At 42.3% G+C, this 14,099-nt stretch overlaps 1 protein-coding gene across 1 annotated transcript in view; it reads right to left on the bottom strand.

Moving 5' to 3' along the window:
* The window catches only part of HIC2 (HIC ZBTB transcriptional repressor 2), a 36,624-nt gene extending 24,099 nt beyond the window's left edge, over window positions 1–12,525 (bottom strand). The window contains exon 1 of the mRNA XM_030502436.1: window positions 12,312–12,525. The gene's annotated coding sequence lies outside the window, so the exon portion shown is untranslated. The remainder of the gene's footprint in view (window positions 1–12,311) is intronic.
* Between the last annotated feature and the right edge of the window lie 1,574 nt (window positions 12,526–14,099).

Here is a 14,099-nt window from a genome sequence, read left to right as displayed (position 1 = left end):
TTAGGGAATTATACAATAACATGAAACTGAGGAAAAAGAAGCAAGCAAAGCCCTCCTGTGACTGAAATGAGAGTCTTTCCTGTTCCACCAAACCCTTCCATTTCCAAGGCATGCGGTGCCAAGGCCTGTGCCTAGAACAGGTGTGTCTCCCTAAATACCTCACATGTCACACTTGTGTCTCATGGATACAGTCGGCGGGATTATATTAGTACCAGTGCATACCAGCTGTAGCTACCCCCAGCGGTATCCTGTAACTCCAAACACGGGGGAGCTGCTCTCCATAGCATTCACAGCCCCTTGCCACATGGCTTTCTGGAGACAGACAGCGACCCTGAGACTGCAGCTTCAGAGCATTTGTGCTCTGGGGGTTAAACCAATTCAGGGACAAGCAAAAAGACCTCCTCCAAGAGCAGGAATGAGACACTGCCAAGAGAAAGGGAATGGAGGGCTCCCAAGTATACTTTTCTTTCCCTCTTCTGCACTTACTACCTGCAAATTCTCATCTGATTTATGCCAAATAGGCACTCTGGAGATCTCCTTTAAATAAAAAAAAAAGATGCACGGCTAACACAGCAAAGTCCACTCAGCCATTCCCAAGCAGAAAATGCTGACATGGCACAAGCAGATATGGCTAGTGCAGGATGAAGGAAGGACAAAGGAGAGTGAGCCTTATACATCTCTCTAAGTCAGTGCAGTAGGAGACACCCCTTGGCAATTTCAACCTAATTCTTCACTAAGCCTTGGAGGATACTAGCTGCTGGCCTAAGCAGCTGAAAGAGCCAAGAAGAAAATTTTCAGGACAGCAAATGCATTAATGGGGTTTTTTTTTGTGTCATATTTTCATGGCTGGCACAGATAATAAAAAGAGAAGAGCTACTTGGTTGAGCTATAGCACTGCATTTCAATACAAAAGCATTATTCAGCATGAAGACCTGCCCGCATGCCACCCATCTCATGAAAGGCTTCTTGTAGTACTTAACAGGGAGCCAGAGCAGTGATGATGTGAGAAGCTGATGACCAGCCACTCAGAGGTGGAGGACCACAGAGCCCTGTAAGAATCCTCTTGTCTTACTCCTCTTTAATAGCACACAAGTGCCTTCGTTTTCCAGTGAATGATTCTTGCAACAGCTTTTAGGGGAGAGAGAACATGAGTGAGGATGCACGCACCAATCTTATGAAAAGTAATTTATGAGGAATCGACCACATCCATAAGTTATTCCACTGGTTAATTAATTCAGATTTCCAGGTTTGAGCACACATCAGGTTTGTCTGCTCATCCCTACAGTAAACAGCTCCAGGCATAACAAGCAGCCATCAGGGATGGAGGCAGCGCCAAGCTAGGTGTTCTTCTGAAGTGGCATAGGTAAGACTTTTTCAGTCCACCTCTGCTTTATAATCCCTCCAGGGCTGGGTGATACAGTGGGTTCAATAAACCCAACTCATCAGTTCAGTGCAGGTCAGAAGCAAAGGGAAATTCTCACATACCTTACATCCCAGTCATCTGTTCATCTCGCTGGCCAACTCTGTTCAAATGAATCCAGAATAAGGCCAGTTTATGCTACTTCATTCTCAAACAAATGAGCAGGACCCCCAAATCCATCTACCCCTAGAAACATGTACACTTCTTACTACTGGCATTTCTCATTTTCAAGAGGTCCATAGCCATAAAAATCCACATCAACTGCCAGGTCAACTCTTAAACCAACTATTTCTTACACTGGGTCTTTGATTACCAGGCAAACATCTGTTGCAAATGCAACCCCATGTTCTCAGACATCAGGAGTTTAAATGTTGAATGGTCTCACATAACCAAGATTTAGCATTTTCTTTATTCTTTGCCAGGCACAGTGTGATGATGTCCTGGCCAGTTAGCAGCCAGCCTGGTAAGAGCACTGAACCTCACATGTTTGTCACAAGATCTAAGAATACAACCTGATGCATCTTCCTCAAGCAACTTCAAACCAAATCCAAGAGCAGGTCTGTGTCCCCAGAAGAGCAGTGGAAGTCTAGCTGTATTTCATAACTGTGCAGTATACAGGATGTACACTTCCAGAAATCTTGGTATTTACTGACACATCTAAAGCAGGAACAATGATTTAAGAAGCCACTTAAAGAAAATCCCCACATTTAGTACAGGAATGCAGTCATTCACTTCATTTTTCCACAAACAGAATTTGGGAAAACCAGGCTTTGTTAGGAGCAACCTGTCTGTATAGCCAGGCAGAGCTGGGTGCTCCCACAGGGAGACAGCAGCACACACATCTTCTTTGAAGACTGGATTTCTAGTTAAGAGCAAAACAAAGTAACTCATTTCAAGTAGGAGCTGCTGAGAACAGAGCTGTCCATGAGGCTCTGTACAGGCCTCCATCCAAATGCTCAACTCCCACTCCTGTCAGGACTTGCAGGCATTTAATCCAGCTGAGGTTCTCCACCAACCTCCACCTATTTCATGACGTGCCTGTCTTGGGGCATAAAATCCTAGAGAGTGTGCTGTAAAAACGCATTCGTTGTATAATTGAAGAAGGTTTATGAGGGAAAATGGCAAAAATTCTACTGTCATTAAGAGGAAAATTAGTAACCTAGTGCATAGCAGTGATTAGGCAGATAGCTACCTTTTTTTATTGAGGAGCCAAACTCATCATTAAGGAGGGTTTTTTTCTTTCTTAAAATAATATATAAACAAATTATTGGCAAGTTTTACACAATTTTAATCAGTGGATTTCTGAGTTCAAATGAGTTACAAGCTGTTTCACTGCTGGACTGTCTGCCTCTAAGGTCATAATTAATTTTAAGTTTCGGAAGTTCCAGTACCAAACATATGACCAGGAGTAAAATAAGAAAAACCTCTTCAGGGCTCTCTTGCAGTATGTAGCAAATACACAGAAGACAGGGAAAGAGGAGGCCAGGTGCACTCCTCTCCAGAGGCAGCTCACACACTTTGAGAAGCATGTAAAACACGGCAAATTCAAAATCCACTTGCCAATTTAAATTTGGGGGGAAAGTAATGGAGATGAGACACAGAGGAAGGAGAGGGGAAAAAAGGGACCAAGTGTTACATTAGTTACTTAATATATGAACTTGTTGTCTTTATCTGTGTATCACAGCAAATACTAGAAAAGCCATGCCAGTGCTGTGCCAGCAGCTAAATGTGCTTTTACTTATTTATTTATGCAGATAGCATCCAGTAGTAGAGAAAGGGTGGATTTAAATCGAAGTAATTTAAAGCTACCAATTTTAATCTTGTTTTACGTTTACACTCTAGTTATTTTCATAAAGCACGAACAGCGGCTAGTAACTACTAAGTCATATTGATTTGCAACTAAATATAGTCCGCTCTCAATTTGGTGTTATTTTTTACTAACCAGAGCTACGCTATCTCCAGTTGAACATTTATTCTATTTTACAGGTATTTATCCAGCTGACATGTTTCCTCCTTTTATTTTTTCAATAAACAGCCAATGACTTTTATTAGACATTTTATTTTTCTCATTTGACTCATACTGCCTGAAAATTCAAGAAGTAACCATCCATTGAGAATTTTCTGGCTTCATTTTCATATGAAGCCTGTGAAACATTGAAGTCCAAACATGTTTAACATTTAAAGCAAACTCTTTATTAAAGTGAACTGTAGCTGATGATTCAGAACTGAATTCTCATTGCCTTGTCCTTCAAAATCTAGAGCTACCAGATATTTGCCTCCGATTAAATTAGTTCTTATTCACCAGCTTAGAAAAGGAAAACAAGCATCCTAAGTTTTTTAAGCTTTCACTGTTTTCTCAACTGAAATCCTTTACTGCATTAAACAAAGTCAGATGGGAAAAAATAAAATTTTGGCAAAAACGGCCTCAAGGTCTCCCTGCAAAAGCAGCTACATCTATCAAAAGCACGGGACTTTCTTCCACCCTCTTGTTCCTTGTGCTTAGGGACAGATTTTCTGCAGTTGAGCATTCTCTTTCCTTAAACCTTTGGCAGAAGATAAGTAGTGCCTGAATAAGGACAGACCTAAACTCGCTATGAAATTTAAGACAGTTATTGCTATTTCAAGCAAGTCGTTTTTCCTAGGTATTAAAAAGACTTCAATTCAGTAGCTGTTAGCCATTACGCCCATGATGCACTTGAATTTTGCTGAATATCCAACAAATTCCTAAAGACTACTAAACACAAATAGAAATAAATAACAATGGGGAAAGAGCAGCACTTGCACACCATGAAAGCAGAAGTACCTATCATTTTCTTACAGTATGTGTTCTGCTTCCCTTTCTATGGCAAGCATACTGAGACGCTGTGATTGTGACTGCCTACATTCTGTTTAGCAGTTTATATTAGAAAGAAATCTTTTCCTAAAATCTCTTAATACTCCTGCCAGATGTAAAAAGATAAAGCTTAATTTGCTATCAGGAAAATGGCAGAGGATCAGAAGACAGACCTTCACCTGATCAGAGTCAATGTTATGTGAAAAGTGCAAAAGAAACAGGTATTCATGAAACCTTCCCATGCTGTTCCAAATTCATGTATGTCTTCATAACCCATGACATTTCTCAAACCATTTCTGCACTAAGTCCCTTATTTGTTTATTCCTTCCCAAGGTGACACTTCCATTTATAAAATTCACACCTTGATTGCTAGCACAGACCTGGCTGCCTGGCAAGCTCAGGAGACCTGAAATGAGATCTTCCCTTTGGCCTGCTGGGGCTGAGGCCTGGGCAGCCTAGATACTGCTTCTACAGCCTCCCCTGAATGTCCATGTCATTTCTTTAAATCAAAAGCTTCATTAGGTGATGAGGCACAACTATGAGCTCATTTGCTATATTCTTGTAATAACGTGTGTACACTCACATGAAAGAGTGGACGGGAATAAAAAGGCAATACATTTACTGCACCCCTCTGGCTGCATGTACTATTTGTTCTTCAAGCCAGGAGACACTCATCCTGCAAGGACGTCACCCAACAGTTTTCAATATGGGAAATAACTGCCAATTCCACCTGGTTATCCAGTAGTTGCTGGTAGGCTAATGGTGACTCATATCATCACTGGCAGACCACACCCCACTTACATTTTGAGCAAGATCTGTTGCACTTCAGACAGTCTTACAGCAGTCTTAACCTGGAGAGGTGCATCATGTGTGTAACTGCTGTTTTCTGAATGGTGGAGGGTTCTTCAAACTCATCCATGACTGCAGGGTAACCATTCAGTAGCCTGAATGATGTGATTACAACAGGAGAAGCAGTGTATTAGATACTGTGTCCTGGTCCCACATCATGCTGGACAACCCTGATAAATGTAGCCTGGACTTTGAGAGAATGTCCCTGGATAATTTACCAGTATAGCTGGATTTCAAGTTGTGGCTAGATAGGAAATGTGCAGAATGAATCATTCCATTCTTACAGGTTTCTGAAAAAACGAAGTTGATGCATTGAAAGGGATAAGGCCAATAAAACCTCTTTGCTCCTTGCTAAAATACCAGTTTTGCTGGTGTGGGTGGAGAAGCAAGCATGGGGAGTAAAACTACACATCTCTTCTGTAAAAGGAAGATGGCTTGGTACCTCAGAAATAGTCTAGTAAGAACACTATTTCCCTTACCTAATAAAGTTCCCTGTCCAGTATTAAAGTAATCTTTCAGTAGTACTTCAGCCACCTCAAAGGGCAATTTAAAAAATAACGTAGGGGGTTGATGTTTAAACAAGCTTTTCCAGCAATTACTTGTTAATAGCATCCAGAGGCTCCAAGTAAGAAGCAGGGCCCATCATCCCCAGCAATTTATAGTAGCAATACATAGAGTGAGGCAGAGGATTTGAAGGGAAGGAAAATGCTGGGGGCAGGGAAAAGAGGAAGGTTAAAAATCACCAGCAAAATTGCTAAGTATATTCAACATCTAAAAACAGGAATAAAAGCCAATGCCATGCACCAAAGCCCTCTGGAAATACAAATTGTTTTTATATATATATAAAAAATATCTATGTAAGCAAGTCATTACTTCCTTGTTTGCTCAGTCAGATCAGACCCAGCAGCTTTCCTGCAGCCTTTCGCTAGCCCTTTGGCAGCCTTATGCCCTTGAGTACTCAGGTGTGCCAGGCAATGACAGCTCACAGGTACAAACTCATCTGCCCCAGGGCTGCCTGGCACATGAACTCAGAAGAGCTCTGTGAGCTGGAAGAGAAGGAAGAAACTCTCCCTATTTTGCCTAGAAAAGCCTCTCATAGACCTCCTCCAAAGCTGCATGGTTTGTCAGGTGTGCTGTTCACACTTGTGCTGCAGTCCATACTCCTCCTCAGGGCAGGGGAATGCCACACTGCAGCGAGCTCACTTGCTCCCAGGTTCACATGGAAGCATTCCAAGCTACTCAGCTTCTGACAGCTCTCCAACTGCTCTTCCATGCTGTATTGCTTTACATTACATTGCTTTCCCTGCCAGGAGGCACTGCTGTATTACAGTACAATCATCTAGCAAAATGTAAAACTGATTTTTTCACCTCCCAAATACCAACTGACTGCTGCCACTGCAGTCACAGCTATAAGCCCTGCCCTGTATTAGACTTTCCTGCTTTTGTGCGTATACAAGAGATATTAATACCTTCCCTCCTCTTTAGCCTCCTTCCCAACTTGCTGCTGCTTCCCTCCCTGTCGTGCTCCACAGTCCTTTCTGTGGAGGGCAGACATCCTCAACATCCAGCCCAAGGTGTCCCTACTACTCAAGGTAAAATGCCCAAGCCAGGTCAGGAGGTGCATTATCAGGCATCCAGCCTGACTGTAGCACCAAACACAGTCAGAAAAATAACTAAAAACATTGTAGTGACTCTCAGCTTCAACAGGAATCTGAGCCTATTAATAAGACAGAATTTTAATGAAGAAAACCAGCTACAGAAGCATTTCATAACACACATTTTTAAGGTATCAGGAAGCATTTGGCTCGTAATTCTCTTCATTTCAGAGTGCTTTAGAATCATAGAGGATGATCATTACATCATTTACATTACTGTGGGCTGCAAGGCAAAACTAGTTCCCTGCACTGCAGTGGAGCATTTCCTTTCTAGTTTTGAACTATAAAAATAGCCATATTACAAGAGCAAAGGTCTAGGTCTCTGTTCTTCAGGAACAGCCAGAATAGGGCCAATTTAAAAAAAAGAGGGGGGTAGAAGGGGAGAGGCAAGGGAGAAAAAGCAGTAAAATAGTGTACAGGCAGTCTATTCCCTTCTTATCCCTTGTGCAACTGTTAAAGATCTCCTGATCCAGAGGTTGCATCCAGGCTATCAGTTTTAATAAGAACTTATCTGTCCTTCATCGATTTTTCAATCTGTTTAGACTTCTGCTATCCATAACACCCTTTGGCAATGAGTTTTACGTGGTAACTGCTTCTTGACAGAGTGCCTCCTCTTTGCCTGCTTTGAATCAATTTAGTTAACACCAGAACTGTGAAGAATCACTCCCCACTCCTCTTCCCCACCCCATTCATGACAGTATAAAACATCTGCAGTTCCTGTAATAGGTCAACTCTTCTCTATGGCAAAGAGAAGAGAGTCAACATGACTTGAGACCCATCTTTGATGGTCTTCTCTGGACCTTCCCAAGCCCTCCAGTACCTTCCAGAGGCGGTAATCACAACTGTATGTTGTTGAAGATACTGGCACACGATGAATTTACATAGCAGCATACTGATGGTTTCTGTTTGGTTTACCAGTTTGGGTAAACACCCAGAGAGCTTGTTGATTCTTCAGGGAGTACGGCATTTCCTCCTAGTTGGCCATTAGTCTCTGCAAGAACTTTCTGGGGACTCACTTCAGGTAATGCTCTCAAGTCATCTGTTGAGGTGACAGGTTAAATTTTTCATTTCCTAACAAATGCTGCCACAGATCTCTCTGGTTGTTTTACCCAATTCAAGCCAGCCAGACTCGCAGCTTTCAAATCCCTGCCACTTCCTCCCCTTACAAAGTCTTCCCAAAAGCATGGAAGTTTGCAGCCGCTCAAAGCTCATCACCACTTTCTTTCACCTGTGCACCCAGTGAGACGTGCCACAAGCCAGAGAAGCAGAAAGTACGTGGTTCTCCCAAAAATCAGGGGAAAGCACTGTTAAAAATTAAAATCTATACCGACTAACCAAGGAAACTTTCTTAAGCTTATCCCAGCAAATATTCCAGTCTTAAGAAATTTCTCAGGCATTCCCATGTAATGGGTCACTGTCCTGAAGGATCAGACTTGGCACTGTGATGCACAATTCACTACCCAGCCTTGTGAGCCCCTCCTAATCCAAAGAGACGTACTTCACCAGATATAGCTGCTCCATATAATTGCTTGGCTTATCTCCCCTCTCTTAGCTGAGCTGCTATGGTTCCAAAAGCCCTTAAAATTAATGGTAGATATGCTTGTAGATTAAAATCCATCTGCCTGTTAGTACTATGTGCATCTCTTGTTCATAACAGCACTGACGGTCACAGTGCTCAGCTGCAGTTTCTTTGTGCTTCTTAGTAGTGAATGCTGGGAGAAAGAGTAGCTGGTTTGACCCCAATTCCAGAATTTCTAGGAGGCAGTTGTAACACACCATGAGAAAGACAACCCAAAACAAAGTTATGAGCTGAAACACCGCATCTCAGCACACCTGACCAGAACACTGAGCAGGTAACTTGGGCAAACAGACTCCTGTGAACACGCAGTTAACAAAAGTAGCTCAAGATAGCTTAACAAAATAACAGCACAGACACATTGTACTTCTGTAGTTAGAAACCTCTCCATTTGAATGAGCAAACTATAGAAATAATAACCTTTGTACATCAACAAAACTCTACTACTACCTACAAGCATGAGGAATGTTAACATGAGCTGGCTGCAGTGTGTGCTTGCAGCCCAGAAAGCCAACCGTATCCCGGGCTGCACCAAAAGAAGCGTGACCAGCAGGCGGAAGGAGGTGATCCTGCCCCTCTACTCTGCTCTCGTGAGACCTCACTTGGAGTACTGTGTACAGTTCTGGTTCCTCAACATAAAAAGGTCATGGAGCTGTTGGAGCAAGTCCAGAGGAGGGCCATGAGGATGATAAGAGGGCTGGAGCACCTCCCGTATGAAGACAGGCTGAGAAAGCTGGGGCTGTTCAGCCTGGAGAAGAGAAGGCTGCGTGGAGACCTCAGAGCAGTCTTCCAGTATCTGAAGGGGGCCTATAAGGATGCTGGGGAGAGACTCTTCATTAGGGATTGTAGTGGTAGGACAAGGGGTAATGGCTTCAAACTTAAACAAGGGAAGTTTAGATTATATATAAAGTAAGGAGTTCTTTACAGTGAGGGTGGTGAGGCACTGGAATGGGGTGCCCAAGGAAGTTGTGAATGCTCCATCCCTGGCGGTGTTCAAGGCCAGGTTGGATAGAGCCTTGGGCGACATGGTTTAGTGCAAGGTGTCCCTGCCTATGGCAGGGGGGTTGGAACTAGATGATCTTAAAGTCCTTTCCAACCCTAACTGTTCTATGATTCTGTAGCATGCAAAAGCTAGCTGAATAATGTAAGCCAGTTCAGTGTATTGAAATACGAACTGTCCTTCTGGGTATCTCATTTTCTGAACACTTTGCACGCAGTACCTGCAAAAACAACACTGGGTGCGTTAAGTGCTGGGGAGAAGAGTCTCTTTCCTTCAGTTTCCTAAGGAAACAAATGTGGGATAGAACATCCCTTTTTCTCAATACATTGAGAAATTCCACCAAATCCCTTGCTGGAGCTCTGACATACAGGCATCTCAGAAAGTCAGCAGAGACCTGCCCACACCCATCACACCATTACTTTCCAAGAGTGGAATGAAAAAAAGTTGTGTTTAAGTTTTGCACTCAGCCTCGAATGTTAGTCACCCCAATTTTGTCTTCTGAAATATACACACAATATATATACACACACCCCCCATGTATTCATACACACACATAAATCACTTCTGGTGTTTCTTCTGAAATGCCTACTCTGACTGTTCTTCAAGTGCTGAATCTAATAGATGCTTCCCCAGTTAATTTACCCCCTTTATTACAAAACACTGCCATCCAACAAGGGAGCAGAACCAGCTGAGAGCTTGAATACAGAAACCACCACAATGTGCTTACAAGCAGCAGAAAAGGTACTGTTGTAAAGAGGTTTACAAGAAGTGTCTTAAATGCCATTACAAAAAAGTGACAATCTGATCAGAGCTATACCGGGCAGGGAAAACAGTCTGAGTCACAGGACTAGTTACTTGCTGCTGTCTCTGAAGGTGCACATCAAGGGGTGAGGAAGCAGTTAGTATCTCCTGACTCACACTGGGTCTGTCCAGGTCACGAGCTGCAAAAAGTCAGCACGTACCATTTGCTCACAAGAAAATGCATTTCTTAGTCTAAAACTATCCAGCTTAACTGGTTTCAGAAAAGATTTAGCTGGGAAGAACAAGGATACCCTCCTTGAGATAGATGTTCTGGCCTCCTGTGGGCATAACTCTCCCAGCAGAACTTGACAATTAGTAATGTTGCTGCAGAAAATGCATTTAAGTTCAGTCCTGTTAATATGTTCCTTTCCCACTTGAGAGTGAAGTATCTCCTGTTCACCTGGTATCTTCTGCATTTATCCTGCCATTGTGCCAGAAGCAGACCTATTATTGGTGAGGAAAAGTTACCCATAGTAGGGGAATGGGCTCTTCTTCTAAGCCACAGAAAGGGGACAATGGGTGAATTTACTTTGCAATTTAAGAGTAGTTCTTATCATCTAGGACATTTGCATAAAACAGCTCCCTCAGCTCTTGGTTTAATGAATAAAGGAATCAAATCTTTCAATGCATATTGCAAATAACCACAAAGATTTGCCATCTGAAACAGCTATGCATGGCTCTCCCCATACCCACCATCTATGAATAAACATTTAAGTGATAATCTGGGAGAGCTGGAAATGGGCAGAGCTCACTGCCAAGCCAAGTTGATTCTTCAAGGAAATATTTGGACAACACAGTGCTGAAAATTTTGGAGATACTTTGCAGTGGCCTCACTATGTTCAGTTTTTCCTCAAACAAACGTTCTTCAGATTTTCTAGCAAGCGGCTCAGTTTCCTGCTGTATCAAATTTACTTGGGAGAAAATTTAGTTGATCCATTAACATTTGTATGTCATATTTCTTTGTGCTGTGAAAAAGAGTCAAGTGAAGAGGTGAAGAAACTTGCCCCAGAGTCAAAACGATGGCTGCAGAGCTGAGGGGGGTCCCCCATCCTCACTCCCTTAACTCCTTGCCATTTCACACCTGAAGAAAAGCATAGCCAACAGGCAGACAGAGGAATGACAAACCTGCACAGCATCTGGCTTCAACCACTTGAGCTGCTTCTTGCACTCAGTAGCAGAATCACATCCATCTCCTCTCAGGGGCAAGCCCCAGAGCCGCCCAGCAGGCATGCACTGGGGATGCACTATACCCAGGATCTATCCACAGGGTTAGGTGGAAAACAGTATCCAAGGTACCTATCATGGCAACATCTAAATGCAAGTATCAGAGCACTTTACAGACAAAAAGGTCTTTCCCCCAGGCTGTTTAAAATTTGCATGTTCCTATGTAGCACTGAAGATAGCAGCAATGGTGATTCATTAAGATAATGATTTAAGTAGGAGGCTTAAGAAAGTCAGTGTGGATTAACATCCAAAGGGCTGCATTTGGAGCTTCTCCACTCCAGGCTGCCACCCTCCCTTTTAAGGGAAGGGATGAATTCCAAAAATCTAGAGAACTATGAATTCACAGTAACTGGATCACAACTACAATGCATTAAAGCACAAGAGCACCATCTCTACTCCAGTCCATCCTCATTGGCAAGGTCAAGCACAAAATTTTATGCTGCAGGAGAACTTCCATGGCATTATAAATTATTGCCTTTTCCTTTATTTGGTTAGTTTGTTAGTGTAGGATCTCCTCAAAAAAAAAAAAAGAGCGTGCAAATTTCTTTTAAACTATTCTTCTGTCCACCTTAAAAACGAGACAAGTTTTCTTCTAACCAGTTGTCTTTCCCAGTATTGAATAATCAGATGAGTTTGATAAATTGATTGCTCCCACATAATAATGTAAATACACATTGGAAAAAGTACACAGATCCTTTCCAAACCCCAACATTTAATCAACTTGCAATCAGTTACGAGCTGAAACATGTATTCTGTCCGTAACATGAGGTTAATGCTCAGACAGTAACAGGCAGCTCATACTTCATCCCTGCTGAGAGAGGGGCCTTTGTACAGTGATTTTGATAGAATACTTTCTGTTGCCTTCTAGAGAGATGCACAGGCAACCAGTTCTGCTATTCTGCTCACTCATTATAGTCGCAATAGGGCATCCCAGTGTATATTGCCCCACTCACCGCTAGCTGTGCTTGGTCTGAACGTCTTCTAGGCACTCTATCCCATGCTGATTCAGTACAGAATAGCTTCCTAAAATGCAATTATAGAAAGAGTAAGGGGTTTGTCTTAAAAAGGGATTATTCCAGAACAGCTATTCCTTATTAACTACTCCTAATCACCTCTTTGTTAGGATGATGAAGTTAATTGGGAATAGCTCTTCCGCTCAGATTTGTAACTTACCTTGGTCTGAATCAATGACCCTGTTTAGATGAACTGTTAGTACAGAGTCATAAAATCACAGCAATGGTTTCACCAATAAAAACAGACTCACAGTTGCAATGGAAGTAGAGCTGCTGCATGGATGCAGCCAAGTTAGTTGTATGCTGGGCAGATAACAGGATCAAGAAATAGGTAAAAAATAGTTATTCCTATGTTAGATTTCATTAGTACTGCATGTGACATTTTGTATTTTACAAGTCCCTGCATCTGCATTGTTCAAACTTGGTTTATTCCTTAGATATATGGAGACCTTAACAGCAGGGAAATTTTGAGTTCTGTAGCTTCTTTGTTTATTAAGTTCTTAGCTTGCAAGATTTCTCATCCAAAAAGGGCTGAGAAAGTACCTGGCACATCTTGGATGCTTACTGAATACATTAAATAAATCAAACGTTTTATGATAAAATTCCACTCCCCCACACCAAACAGATGTAGGTGCAAGTCAAAGAGACTTGAAAAATTGCACTAAAATTGATTTTGCTCCAGTTTTCCCCAAAGGAAAAAATTTGTGTGTGGGTTGAGACAAAAAACCTGGAAAATTTCAGCTATCGTGAACAACTGAAAAGAGAAGTGGAGGAAAGACAGAAGCCAAAACTGAACTTCACATTCAGAATGCATAATTTATACCCTCTACAGTGTTCTGTATTACCGGCATTCCTGGACTTACACGTAAAGTGAAAGTCTGTCTTGGGCTCATCACACTTCTAGAGAAAAATGCCAGAGTCTCATAGCCTCCTGAGGGGAAATCACAAACCAGAGAGAAAGTTTTAAGAGGGTAAAAGAGGTAGGACCCAACACAGCTGAAGATGTGCGTCACTAAACCAGGAGAGTTACTTATAGACAGTTGTCAAGTCCTGCAGCACAGATATCTGAGAAGAATATTGAATACCTACAACGTAAAATACAAAACCATCTCATGTTGCATGTGTTACAGGATAACACACTCTATTTAAGGTTTCTTCTAGACTGTTAGAGTAGGACTTGGTTTGGTATGCCTGAGTGTTAAACATCACCATCTGCATGATTTTCCATGCCTGAGGTCTGTGCCCAGGTAGTTGGGTTCTGCTGAGGGGCTCAGGGCAAAGGGTTTTTAGTGGACATCGTCCAGTCATTTCCAAGGACGATGCTGGCATCTCAAAGCAGCTCTGACAAAGCGCGGAGCTCAGGATTTCAGGGCAGCATTCAACTGCCAGACCCACAAGATCATTTCTGGTGTCCCTGCAACTCCTTGTTCATACCACACCTCCCACATTCACACTGACAAAGCTGGTCCATCCTGTACACAGAATGAATCAGGGATCTTGTATCAAAAATAGCAGGTGATCCAGCCTGCCATTACTTGATTGCAGTATCTGTGTAACTATCAGTCTCCTTTGCATACAGGCAGTCTTAGTCCATGTATGTAGTATTTTATAAGCAACTTTTATGGGTTCTTTTCCCCATAGGAGAGGAAGTTAATAGAGACATGATAGAAAGGGGAAAGGGCAATTCTAAATATACGCAAGTCAAGTCAGGCAAAGGAAAAAAAGAAA

The sequence above is a fragment of the Strigops habroptila genome, chromosome 11, assembly GCF_004027225.2.
Source record: "Strigops habroptila isolate Jane chromosome 11, bStrHab1.2.pri, whole genome shotgun sequence".
NCBI lineage: Eukaryota > Metazoa > Chordata > Aves > Psittaciformes > Psittacidae > Strigops > Strigops habroptila.
The sequence above is the reverse complement of the archived record's forward strand: the minus strand, read 5'-3'. Positions and strand labels throughout refer to the sequence as shown.